Genomic DNA, 13,897 nt, shown 5'->3' with positions numbered 1-13,897 from the left:
GCGTCCCAATGGCAGGCGTTACAATTGACTCATTACATGTCAGGACTACCTACACCGGCTTCCTATGACCGAGCTCTATCTTCCTTTGAAACTTTGTGTTCTCAAACGGGGCATGTGAGACGGGCCCTGTCCAGTCTTTACTGCGTGCTGCTCACTCCTGCTGAGGATTTCATCCCACCATATATTACGAAATGGGAAAGAGATCTTCAGATTACTCTAACACAAGAGCAAAGGGAAAAGATCATGCTCCTCACACATAAGGCGTCTATTAGTAACGCCTATCAGGAAACCAGTTTTAAAATACTATCCCGTTGGTACAGAGTCCCACATGTGCTACATAAAATGTTCCCGGATGTTTCTCCTTTATGTTGGAGATGCGGCAGAGAAGAGGGAACGCCTTTACGTATATTCTGGAGCTGTGAGAACCTTCGCACCTATTGGTCAGAGGTTCAAGATATCATTCTGGAGATCACAGGAATCTCGCTGGGAGATGATCCGGCATGGATTTTGCTGCACCACCACGATATACCTGTGGGGCGCTACAGGAAGATGTTAGTGAGACATTTGCTGAACGCAGCTAAGGCTTGTATTCCGGGGGGTTGGAGATCCTCTGAGCCTCCTGTGACTAGACAATGGCTGGAGCGCATTCACGAAATTCGGAGAATGGAGGAGTTGCTCCATTCCGCACCCGAACGAGCAACGCAGTTTCAGAAAACCTGGTTCTATTGGTTTGACATCTGCAAGTCGGACAGATACAAGAGGGCCATGGGTGAACTGATTAGTGGAGAACCAGGGAGCTCTTGAGTTCTCTCTGGTCTGTGATGTGCTGTGGGGGGGGGAGAGTGAGGGGAGAACATCTCCCCTTCTCCCTCTTAAGATTTTCCCTATACCCCCCCCCCCTTCCTTTTGTCCTTCTACCCTGTCTACCCTTCGTTTACTTCCCTATTTGAATCAATCGTTACTAAGAATTGACTGAGATGTGGGTGATGGAGGGGCGGATGAGGGTGTAATGCTGGTATTCCTGTCTTGCTATACTAATGCTTGTAGTGTATTGATGGTACTATGTTGGGAGGACTTTGATTGCATATTTACTTATTGTTGTTGAAATATAGGTTGAAATGATCGGCCCTCATGGGCTTTTTATGTACCCATGTCACCCCCTTTTCTTTTTCTGTATCCCCATTTCTTTTCTTGAAAATAAAAAATTTGAAATATAAAAAACAAAAAAAACAAAGGAGGAAACCCAGCGTCTGGTGATGTCCATGGGTTCCAGACTTCAGGCCATCATTGCCTGCAAAGGATTCTCTACAAAGTATTAAAAAAAACATTTATGGTAATGTTAATTTGTCCAATCACTTTTGATCACCTGAAATGAGGAGGTTGTGTAGAAAAATGGTGGCAATTCCTAAACTTTTCACAGGAGATTTTTGTTTAACCCCTTGAAATAAACCTGAAAGTTTAAACTTCAATTGCATCTCAGTTGTTTCATTTCAAATCCAATGTGGTGGCAGCAAAACCCAAATCATGAAGATTGTGTCACTGCCCAAATAATTCTGGAACCAACCCACACACCCACCCACACAGCAAACACTCTGAACAAGCATAGCTGCAGTGTAAAGAATGGGGGTGGGACAGAGCAAGAGTATTGAACTACAGCGAAGCTGGAGTCATTGATCATATCCAAGCCCTTATGAAGATTAGTCTAAAATGATGAAGATCAAAGTTATAATATACATTTTTTTTTTATTTGAAAAAATTAACAAATCTTCACAGAATAAAAACAGGAAGCGGATCATAAACTCAGCAGAACAATTAGAAGGTCGGCCAAATCAGGTTTCATTAGCGGTTGTGTCCAGCGTCTTTGTTAGCGGTTTTGTCCAGCAGTGCCGCCTTGTGGTCATTTTCTGTGCTACATCCTGGACCCCTATAACCCATTACATAGCTGGACAGAAAAACGACTGCACTACCACCCTGCAAACTGCAGCGGCAGCCATATTGGTTGTAACAAAGAAAAAAACTCCACTGTAACCAGTGTCAGGAGGGGGCGCTAAAGCCGGTTTACTCTTCCAAACTGGATCTTTTATGCAATGGTAAAACTTGTATTTCCCAATAGATTTTCTCCATTAATATAAAACTATTTACACGTGATCATTCTTCATCAAATCTTGAGAGATAAAACGGCAGCGTTATCACAGTTCATACGGGATGCCTCGGATTCTCCGTGCGAGCTGCATGTCCTTCACAAAGAGAGTGCCCCTATTGGCCTGGTGACTGAAGAGGTAAGAATCTTCAAAGAGACTCACGAGGAAGTCCTCAGCTGACTGTGGATACAGAAGAGCATTAGTCCCTCTTAAAGTGACAGCACTCCCGGTATAATTTACTACACAGCTCGAAGGACTGATCAGATTTCACTTTTATGAGCTGTTAGCTAGAGTGATGGTGGGGGGGGGGGTCCTGGCCTCTGGAACTCCCACAATGCATCACAACCCTTATGCAAATGTCCCGCTAGGGCATATGGATGTGTTAGAGGGGGCGGGGGCTGAGTAGTGAATCACTGCAAAGAGCAGCTCCCTCTCTGGTTGACCCATGCGTTACATGGACAGTGCATTGTATGAGATACTGACCTCTTGTAGCGCCATAAGTGCGGTGCTTTGCCAGTAGTAAAACACGCCGCGGGAATACTTCAGGCAGATCTCTCTCACCTGCAAGAATAAAAGGGGAATATCACTGACAATAAAGAGGAGCAGCCGCAGAGGACACATCCACTCACCAGGCGGAAAAACGGGGTTTTCTGAATGAGCAGATTGGTTGATTTTTGGTACTTTCTTATTTCCATCAGCGCACGGGCTCCTGGGCGGTAGCGTCTTCTTCGTTGCGTGCTCGGTCTGTGACTTGTTTCCCCACTACCTGTAAGAAAGAAATCCATAATCACAGCTGAAAATGAATCTCCCGCTACATGGAAATTCACTGTCTGGCCGGGTTCACACGTAGCGTAAACACGGCGGATTTTCTGCAACCGATTTCATTGCGGAAACTCCACAGCGTAATACAGAAGCAGAAGAGTGGAGGAGATTCAAACAAATCTCATCCAGACGCAGCGGAAAAAAACCGCCAAACTTACCCAGATCTCTCTGCTCCTGCGTTCAACCCGGCCTCCAGGGATGATGTCTCATCCCATATGACTGCTGCAGAACATCAGAGGGACACGTCACCATGGCTACGGGTAAGTATGGGGTTTTTTTCTACCTTCTATGGACATTCCAGCCGAAAAACTGCAATTTTTCAGCCAGAATTACCTCCGGTGCCCAGGGCCAATACGCTGTGTACTTTTACGCCGCGTATCTGCCCTGTGTGAACATGGCCTATTACCTTAATGTCCCCCAAGGAACATCAGGTAAACAGATTTAAAACATAACATGCTACCTGCAGCCACCACTAGAGGGAGCTCATTGTATATGGTTGTACATTGAACTTGGTAACAAAACAGTATGCAGTGAGCTCCCTCTAGTGGTGGCTGCAGGGAGACAAAATTATACCATGTAACTGTCTACGCAGGAGATTTAGAGATCCGTTTCAGAAAACTGTGCTCCAACTGCTGTAAAACGACATTAAGAAATTAATCAGCACAGAATGTTGGACCAAAAAAGGATATAAATGTGGACGTTCAAATTTTAAATACTTTTCTATGACTGATAATTTGGGGTCCATCAAGTCCTATTGATACCTGATTAAAGGGGTTGTACCATGAAAATAATTTTTCACCTATCCACAAGATAGGTGATAAATGCCGGATCGCTGCCGGTTGTTAACAAGAGTGCGGGTCCCAGAGGGTGGTCACTCAAGTCATTCTCTATGGCAGTGGTCCCCAACCTATTTTGCACCGAGGACCGGTTTGATGCAAGAACATTTTTGCGGGGACTGGCGGGGGGGGTGGGTGGAGGGGTTAGAGTCAGTTCACACATTACGTAAATACGGCATATACCTGTATTATAATGCGGAAAAATCGGCAGCATAATACAGTAGCAGCAAAGTGGATGAGATAAAACACGTCTCATCCACACGCTGCATAAACGGAGTAGAAAAAAGGCTCAGAAATTGACGTCACAACATCGCGCCTGCCTGCGCGGAGCCGCTCACGGCAGAGTGCATAATTGGGCAAGGAGCAGTCAAACTTGACTATTTCCGGCGATCCCATAGGGAATGAATAGAGCGGTCGGACTGCAGGTTGGAAATTCTTAGATCCCTCATTTCATAATATATCTTCATGGGTGTGAGCTGTGTTCTCAGATTCCCTTCCCAGAGCCATATAGTAACGTGCTTCCTGCAACCACCACTAGGGGGAGACGATTGTGCACATGCATACAGCTCATGTTGTGCCTATATAAATCAGTCCTCAGTTTGCTCCCCCTAGTGGCGGCCTTGTGCTACAGAAATTTCGGTAAGTAACAGATTTTTACCTGCATAGAAACGAACCCTCTAAAATATAAAGCTGAGAAACGGATTACAATCTAGTATTACACGACCCGAGGTTATCTGGAATTCATTTTTAAAATAAAATATATAATGAGAGTGATAAGATGATCAAGGTGCAACTTTCTCTTACTTGGCGGAGATTGAGGAGGAGCTGCAGGTTTCTTCTGCGGATGCGCCGACTTCCTGCGGGACGAGCTTTTCTGGGGTGGTTTCATGATGATGTAAAACGCTGCTGAGAGTCATACAATCAGTTAAGCAGATAAGAGACGGTGACAATTCAGCAGAATCACAGGTGACGTAGGATAAACTGAGCGGTTTTATACTGACTGATGCCACCAATGCAAGTGACAAGAAAGTGATGACATTGACGGTGAAGATATGAGATTGCCGGATGTCAGTAATTAACGCACGCTGCATCAATGAATACAATAGATCCTCGTGGCATCAATTACCAGAACAGCGACATCAATGATCTATTTAATAATGCGGCAACAGAAGAGCTACCCGCAGCAGATCCCGCAAGCAATGGGCAGATGTTTGCAGACGTAATGGAGCCGTCTTTTCAGGCGTGATTCGAGGCGTAAAACGCCTGAAAATAGGTCGTGTGCACAGAACCTTACAGAGAATCCGTAATCCAGACAAAGGTGGGAAATTTAAAACTGGAGCAAAGGAAAAGTGTCATGGAAATGAAAGGCCGCAGCTGGAGGACGATGAGCTGCAACAATGCAGTACAAATATACAGAAATAAAACATCTAATAATCCATATGATCTCTAGACACGCAGCAGCGAAAATGTATAAAATCAACACACACGATAGACGAGGAGAAGAAACATTCAGTCGAGTGCGCAACTTTTCTTAGGACTCTGCTTTGTGCCGTTTCTCTGTTATTCCTCCTGGAAATGTAAGAATTGACAGCTGTGTGTTACCAGTTGGGGGTGTGTCCCTACAAACTGACAACGTCCAATCAGTGCTGACAGAGAGACTGTAGGGACACGACCTTTGATGAGGAGAATGGCAACACCAAGTTATCTATTAACTCCTTAATGACCGGGCATGTTTGTACCTTAATGACCAAGCCAGATTTGTCAAATCTGGTATGTCTGACTTTATCAGAGAATAACTCTGTGAAAGTTTTGAATATCCAAGTAATTCTGACATTGTTTTTTCGTCACATGTTGTACTTTATTTTAGTGGTAAAAGTAGACTGATACGATTTGCGGAAATTAATTAAAAAATAGAGAAATTGAAGAAATTTTGTAAAAATTATCATTTTTCCCTATTTTTAACTGCAATATGTGACATATGTACATACATACTGTACAATTTTTTTAATTAAATATATATTTCCATCTCTTTGCTCTATTTTGGCAGCACTTTTGAAAAAAAATTTTTTTTTTTGAGCAATTTGGAGGACTTACAAATTTAGTAATCATTTTATACATTTTGAAGTACATTTTGTTTTCCTGCACCAAGCCAGGTTTTCAGAGGCTCATAGGTGTCAGAATGGTGGAAACCCCCACAAGTGATCCCATTTTGAAAACTACACCCCTTAAGGTATTTATTAAGGGGTGTTGTAAGTCTTTTGACCCCACAGTTTTTTTGTAAGAATTCATGCAAAGCAGGCGTAAAAAAATATAATTTCACTTTTTTCATAAAAGTATCACTTTGAAGACCGATTTCTGTGTAAAACGACCATGAGAATGAAGAAACACACCCCAAAATCTATCACCCTGTTTCTCCTGTTTTCAAAAATGCCCCCATTGTGACCCTAATGCATTGCTTGGACACACGACAGGGCCCGAAAGGGAGGGAGCACCCGGAGGCTTTCAGGACTCATATTTTGCTTGAAAATGTTTTAGGCCCCACTGTACATTTGGAGAGGTTTTGAGCTACCAGAGCGATAGAATCTCCCCATAAATGACCCCATTTAGAAAACTAGACCCCTTAAGGTATTTATCTAGGGGTGTAGTGCGTACTTTGACCCCACAGTTTTTTGCTAAATTTAATGCATAGCAGGTGAAAAAAAAAACAAAAAACACTTTTTTCATAAAAGTATCACTTTGAAGACCGATTTCTGTGTAAAACGACCATGAGAATGAAGAAACACACCCCAAAATATATCACCCTGTTTCTCCTGTTTTCAAAAATGCCCCCATTGTGACCCTAATGCATTGCTTGGACACACGACAGGGCCCGAAAGGGAGGGAGCACCCGGAGGCTTTCAGGACTCATATTTTGCTTGAAAATGTTTTAGACCCCACTGTACATTTGGAGAGGCTTTGAGCTGCCAGAACGATAGAAACTCCCCATAAACGACCCCATTTAGAAAACTAGACCCCATAAGGTATTTATTTAGGGGTATAGTAAGTATTTTGACCCCACAGTTTTTTGCTAAATTTAATGCATATCAGGTGAAAAAAAAATATAATTTCACTTTTTTCATAAAAGTATTTGTTTGAAGACCGATTTCTTTGTAAAGCGAACATGAAAATTAAGAAACACACCCCAAAATCTATCACCCTCTTTCTCCTGTTTTCAAAAATACCCACATTGTGGCCCTAATGCGTTGTTTGGATACACGGCAGGGCCCCAAAGGAAGGGAGCACCCGGAGGCTTTCAGGACTCATATTTTGCTTGAAAATGTTTTAGGCCCCACTGTACATTTGGAGAAGCTTTGAGCTGCCAGAACGATAGAAACTGCCCATAAACGACCCCATTTCGAAAACTAGACCCCATAAGGTATTTATCTAGGGGTATAGTAAGTATTTTGACCACACAGGTTTTTCGCTAAATATATTGGAATTAGTCTGTAAAAATTACAATTTACTTTTTTTCTGAAACAACATAGAAATTTTTATTATTTACAAGGAATAACGAAGAAAATGCACCCCAACATTTGTAAAGCAATGTCTCCCGATTACGACAATACCCCATATGTGGTAATAAACTGCTGTTTGGACCCACAGCAGGGCTCAGAAGGGAAGGAGCGCCATTTGGATTTATGATTTTGCTGGAATGGTTTTCGGTGCCATGTCGCATTTGCAATGCACTGGAGGGACCAAAACAGTGGAAACCCCCCAAAAGTGACCCCATTTTGGAAAAACCTTCAAGGAATTTTTCTAGGGGTATAGTGAGCATTTAGACCCCACGGGTCTTTTGCAGAGTTTATTAGAATTAGGGCGCGAAAATTAATATCAACATTTTTTCCACTAAAATGTTGCATTTTCTCATTTTCACAAGGGATAAAGGAGGAAAAAAAACAACCATTTTTTATAAAGCAATTTCTCCCGAGTACAGAAATACCCCACATGTGGTCATACGTTTTTTTCATTAGAAATGAATTAACCCTTTCAGGACTGATCCAGTTTTTGCTTTCTGATTTTAGATTTTCCCTCCCCGCTTTCCAAGAGCCATAACTTTTTTATTTTTCCATCAATAGAGCGGTGTGAGGGCTTATTTGTTGCGGGACAATCTGTAGTTTTCATTGGTACCATTTTGGGGTACGTGCGTTTTTTTTTTAATCACTTTTTGTTAATTTTTTTTGCAATCCTGAGCAAAAAACAGGAATTCTGACACCGTTTTTTAGGTTTTCTTTTTGCGGCGCTCACCGTACGCTATAAATGACATTGTTACTTTATTCTGCGGGTCGGTACGATTACGGCGATACCATATGTATATAGGTTTGGTCCGTTTTTTTAGCGTTTGCACAATAAAATGACTTATTTATAAACAAAAAAAATTTCTGTGTCACCATATTCTGAGAGCCATAATTTTTTTATTTTTTAGTCAAAAAAGCTGTGTAAGGGCTTGTTTTTTGCGGGACGGATAGAAGTTTTTATTGGTATTATTTTCGGGTACATGCGACTTTTTGATCACTTTTTATTCTTTATTTAGGGAGCGGTTGTGACCAAAAAAATTGTGATTCTGTCGTCGTTTTTTATTGATTTTTTTTGGGGTGTTCATCGTGCGGGGAAAATAACATTACAGTTTTATAGTTGGGGTCGTTACGAACGCGGTGATACAAAATATGTGTACTTTTTTAACGTGTTCATTTTTTTTCTATAATAAAAGACTTATTAAAGGGAAAAAAGCATTTTGTGTTTATAGAACTTATAACTTTTATTTTTACACTTTTTTTAAAACATTTTTATTACTTTTTTTTACTTTTTTTACTTGTCCCACTAGGGGACACTTAGTCTTGCAGCTTTGATCGCTGCTAGAGTACATTACACTACACACGTAGTGTAATGTACTCCAACTGTCATTGTGACGTGACTGTCACACTGACAGGAAGCAGAGGAGGAACGGCCGGAGGCTGTTCCTCCGAGGCTTCCGTACATGGCAACCCGGAGGTCATTATCTGACCTCCGATTGCCGTGACAAGCATCGGTAGCCCCCACGATCACTTCGTGGGGGCTGCCGATGTGCTTCAAACCACTTAAATGCGGCGACGGCAATCCGTCGCCGCACTTAAGGGGTTAACTGCCGAAAGCAGCGGCGATGGTCCGCTGTCCGGCGAGACTGATGTCTCAGCTGTCTAGGACAGCTGTCAGCGCGCGTCTGTCACTCTGTGTTTACACAGAGTGACAGTTTGAAATGCGGACGAAAATGCACGTCCTGGTGCGGGAACTAGCAGCCGACCAGGACGTGCATTTCGTCCTTGGTCGTGAAAGGGTTAATACATACATTTCAGGAGAAATGTCGGCTCCTCTTTAATAATATTGTCTGTATCCTGTATAATTCATGAGGACGCACGTGCTGCCCGGCGTGATGTCAGCGTCACCGTATCTATCAATGATTATACACTGAACTCTAGAAAACTGCCAGATACACCAGGACGACTGTATACATCAGAGTTTCCCAACCTTTTCAGGCTCGAGGCACCCCAGGGAAAAAAAATAATTCTCAGGGCACCCCTACCAAAAATTGTTTACAAAACGACAAAAAATGGGGAAAAACAAGCAGTACACTCTTAGGTTATGTTCACACAACGTTTTTTTGTAAGGCAGAAACTAAAAGTCTGCCTCGAAATTCATTTACGAATTTTGAGGCAGATTTTGAATTGACAGCGCTGTTTGACTTTTTTTTATTTATTTTTTTCCCACATTTTTTTTAAGCCGTTGAAGCGAATGCAAAAACCGCAGACAAAAAAGCACCAAACGAGCGCCGCAGGTTTTTTCTGCCTCCTATTAATTTCAATGGGAGGTCAGAGGCGGAAACCACTTGAAGACCGTCAGCCCCCCACTCACAGTAATAACCGTCAGCCCCCCACTCCCAGTAATGACCGTCAGCCCCCCCACTCCCAGTAATAACCGTCAGCCCCCCACTCCCAGTAATGACCGTCAGCCCCCCACTCCCAGTAATGACCGTCAGCCCCCCACTCCCAGTAATGACCGTCAGCCCCCCCACTCCCAGTAATGACCGTCAGCCCCCCACTCCCAGTAATGACCGTCAGCCCCCCACTCCCAGTAATGACCGTCAGCCCCCCACTCACAGTAATGACCGTCAGCCCCCCACTCACAGTAATGACCGTCAGCCCCCCACTCCCAGTAATGACCGTCAGCCCCCCACTCCCAGTAATGACCGTCAGCCCCCCACTCCCAGTAATGACCGTCAGCCCCCCACTCCCAGTAATGACCGTCAGCCCCCCACTCACAGTAATGACCGTCAGCCCCCCACTCCCAGTAATGACCGTCAGCCCCCCACTCACAGTAATGACCGTCAGCCCCCCACTCACAGTAATGACCGTCAGCCCCCCACTCCCAGTAATGACTGTCAGCCCCCCACTCCCAGTAATGACCGTCAGCCCCCCACTCACAGTAATGACCGTCAGCCCCCCACTCACAGTAATGACCGTCAGCCCCCCACTCCCAGTAATGACCGTCAGCCCCCCACTCCCAGTAATGACCGTCAGCCCCCCACTCCCAGTAATGACCGTCAGCCCCCCACTCACAGTAATAACCGTCAGCCCCCCACTCCCAGTAATGACCGACAGCCCCCCCACTCACAGTAATAACCGTCAGCCCCCCACTCCCAGTAATGACCGTCAGCCCCCCCACTCCCAGTAATGACCGTCAGCCCCCCACTCCCAGTAATGACCGTCAGCCCCCCACTCACAGTAATGACCGTCAGCCCCCCACTCCCAGTAATGACCGTCAGCCCCCCACTCCCAGTAATGACCGTCAGCCCCCCACTCACAGTAATGACCGTCAGCCCCCCACTCACAGTAATGACCGTCAGCCCCCCACTCACATTATAATGACCCCTCAGTAAAGCCACCATCAGCCTCCGTCCCCCCAGTAAAATGACCATCAGCCCCCTCCAGTAAAGACACCATCAGCCTCAGTCCCCCCGCCCCCCGATAAAATAACCATCTGCCCCTCTAGTAAAGGGACCATCACAGACAGAAAGTGTGATTACCCCTGGGGAAGGAATAAATAAGGATGTATAAGAACAACAACTCCCAGCATGTCCAGGATGTTATGTGATATCAGAGAAAGTTTACAGGAGGAGGTATAAGAGGAGAGGACTACAACTCCCAGCATGTCCAGACTTAGTATGGGATATCAGAGGACATTACAGGGAGGAGGTATAAGAGAAGAGGACTACAACTCCCAGCATGTCCAGACTGTTATTATGGGATATCAGAGGACATTACAGGGAGGAGGTATAAGAGGAGAGAACTACAACTCCTAGCATGTCCAGGCTGTTATTATGGGATATCAGAGAGGACATTACAGGGAGGAGGTAGAAGAGGAGAGGACTACAACTCCCAGCATGTCCAGACTGTTATTATGGGATATCAGAGGACATTACAGGGAGGAGGTATAAGAGGAGAGGACTACAACTCCCAGCATGTCCATGCTGTTATTATGGGATATCAGAGGACATTACAGGGAGGAGGTATAAGAGGAGAGGACTACAACTCCCAGCATGTCCAGGACATTATTATGGGATATCAGAGGACATTACAGGGAGAAGGTAGAAGAGGAGAGAACTACAACTCCTAGCATGTCCAGCACGTTATTATGGGATATCAGAGGACATTACAGGGAGGAGGTATAAGAGGAGAGAACTACAACTCCCAGCATGTCCAGACTGTTATTATGGGATATCAGAGGACATTACAGGGAGGAGGTATAAGAGGAGAGGACTACAACTCCCAGCATGTCCAGGACGTTATTATGGGATATCAGAGCACATTACAGAGAGGAGGTATAAGAGGAGAGAACTACAACTCCCAGCATGTCCAGGCTGTTATTATGGGATATCAGAGGACATTACAGGGAGGAGGTATAAGAGGAGAGGACTACAACTCCCAGCATGTCCTGGACGTTATTATGGGATATCAGAGGACATTACAGAGAGGAGGTATAAGAGGAGAGAACTACAACTCCCAGCATGTCCAGGCTGTTATTATGGGATATCAGAGGACATTACAGGGAGGAGGTATAAGAGGAGAGGACTACAACTCCCAGCATGTCCAGGACGTTATTATGGGATATCAGAGGACATTACAGGGAGGAGGTATAAGAGGAGAGGACTACAACTCCCAGCATGTCCAGGACGTTATTATGGGATATCAGAGCACATTACAGAGAGGAGGTATAAGAGGAGAGAACTACAACTCCCAGCATGTCCAGGCTGTTATTATGGGATATCAGAGGACATTACAGGGAGGAGGTATAAGAGGAGAGGACTACAACTCCCAGCATGTCCTGGACGTTATTATGGGATATCAGAGGACATTACAGAGAGGAGGTATAAGAGGAGAGAACTACAACTCCCAGCATGTCCAGGCTGTTATTATGGGATATCAGAGGACATTACAGGGAGGAGGTATAAGAGGAGAGGACTACAACTCCCAGCATGTCCAGGACGTTATTATGGGATATCAGAGGACATTACAGGGAGGAGGTAGAAGAGGAGAGGACTACAACTCCCAGCATGTCCAGGCTGTTATTATGGGATATCAGAGGACATTACAGGGAGGAGGTATAAGAGGAGAGAACTACAACTACCCACATTCCCCTGGCTCCATTTCTCACACAACTGCTAAGAAAGTAAAGAAAACCCACTTACCCTGCCCAGTGTTAATGGCTCCTCTCCCTCCGTCAGGCTTCTAGTGGGAAGCGGTGGGCGGTGCTTGTAACAGACGTCCGCGCGTCACGTCTGCTACAACGTGGCTGGCGGAGCTTGTACCAAAAAAAAAAAAAAAATGTAAAAAAAAAATTCTATTTTTTTTTGTTTTTTTTTGCCGTGGATGAGCCGCGGCACCCCTGAACAGCTCTCGGCACCCCGGTTGGGAACCACTGGTATAGATTATATAATAGCCCCACAATATAAAAGCCAAGAAAAACCAAAAGGCTCCCGCACTGCGTTCTTCCAGGTTATGTATCGCCCCCTTGTGGCTAATAGAAGAAGTACACCAAATGTTCAAACCATCGCTAAAGCCAACAAAACTATATCCTGATGTTTGATCTCCCACAATCTATAATAATTATAATACACGATCACCGCGCGGTCTCAATGACGTCATCAAGACCTCGGGCTGTAAAGAAAAGCCTGTTTATACCCCTGGGTTCCAGGATGGGTCTATTTTAGGCTCGATGGGTTTCTATCAAGTTCTATAGAAAATGCTTAGAAACGTTGTGATATTAAAAAAAAAACTTTTATTGACATTAAGACCCCTTTACCAATGCCGATAATCATACGAGCGCTTGTTTTCAATCACAAGCAGCGACGATCAGACGATAAACTGCACTCATTGGTCAGCTGATCACATCTTTTATGCGTCCCAAAAAATCCTCCTTGTCCACAGCGTACAAACGGGATGTGCTGCCGACAATACGTAAACTGTACGAGCACGGACCATCGTATTAACCATCGCTCATCCCCGTACAGCGTGCGTCGGCTCGTGTAAATGAGCGCCGAGTCACTGGATACATCGTTGATCGTGCAAGTTCCATCTAGTGAAAAACTGTAAACAGGGAGGAGGGGGATGCAGCTGCAGTTTCTTATGCCCCACGCACGCGACCGTATTTTTCATCAGTAATTACAGCAGGGACTCTCCCATAGAAGTCTATGGGCGCTTCCGTAAATATGGGTGGCTATGGATACGCATCCGTACTCTGACCATATTTATGGAAGCGTTGCTATGCAACATGCTGATGACATCATTTGCATCCTCCCTCTTTTTTTTACGGATCCGTATATACCGATGCAATATGGACAGTTTTTCGGGATAGATGAAAATACGGTCGTGCGCATGGGGCCTTACTTGGTGTTGCAATGAGGCGGGAGGGGTAGCGGCTGGTACTTGCTAGTTATACTATTACTGATATACTCATTAAAGGGGTCTTCCCATCAGACACATTTATGACGTATCCATAGGATGTCAGATAGATGAGGGTCCCACCTCC

At 44.7% G+C, this 13,897-nt stretch overlaps 1 long non-coding RNA gene across 1 annotated transcript; it reads right to left on the bottom strand.

Annotated features, from left to right (window-relative positions):
* Nucleotides 1-2,640: 2,640 nt before the first annotated feature.
* Nucleotides 2,641-12,850, bottom strand: LOC142761188 (uncharacterized). Its single transcript, XR_012883543.1, has 3 exons — nt 12,558-12,850; nt 4,604-4,702; nt 2,641-2,907 (listed from the first exon to the last, which is right to left on the bottom strand). It is a non-coding gene; the product is annotated as an uncharacterized LOC142761188 (long non-coding RNA).
* Between the last annotated feature and the right edge of the window lie 1,047 nt (nt 12,851-13,897).

This window comes from Rhinoderma darwinii, chromosome 4 (assembly GCF_050947455.1).
Source record: "Rhinoderma darwinii isolate aRhiDar2 chromosome 4, aRhiDar2.hap1, whole genome shotgun sequence".
NCBI lineage: Eukaryota > Metazoa > Chordata > Amphibia > Anura > Rhinodermatidae > Rhinoderma > Rhinoderma darwinii.
The sequence above is the reverse complement of the archived record's forward strand: the minus strand, read 5'-3'. Positions and strand labels throughout refer to the sequence as shown.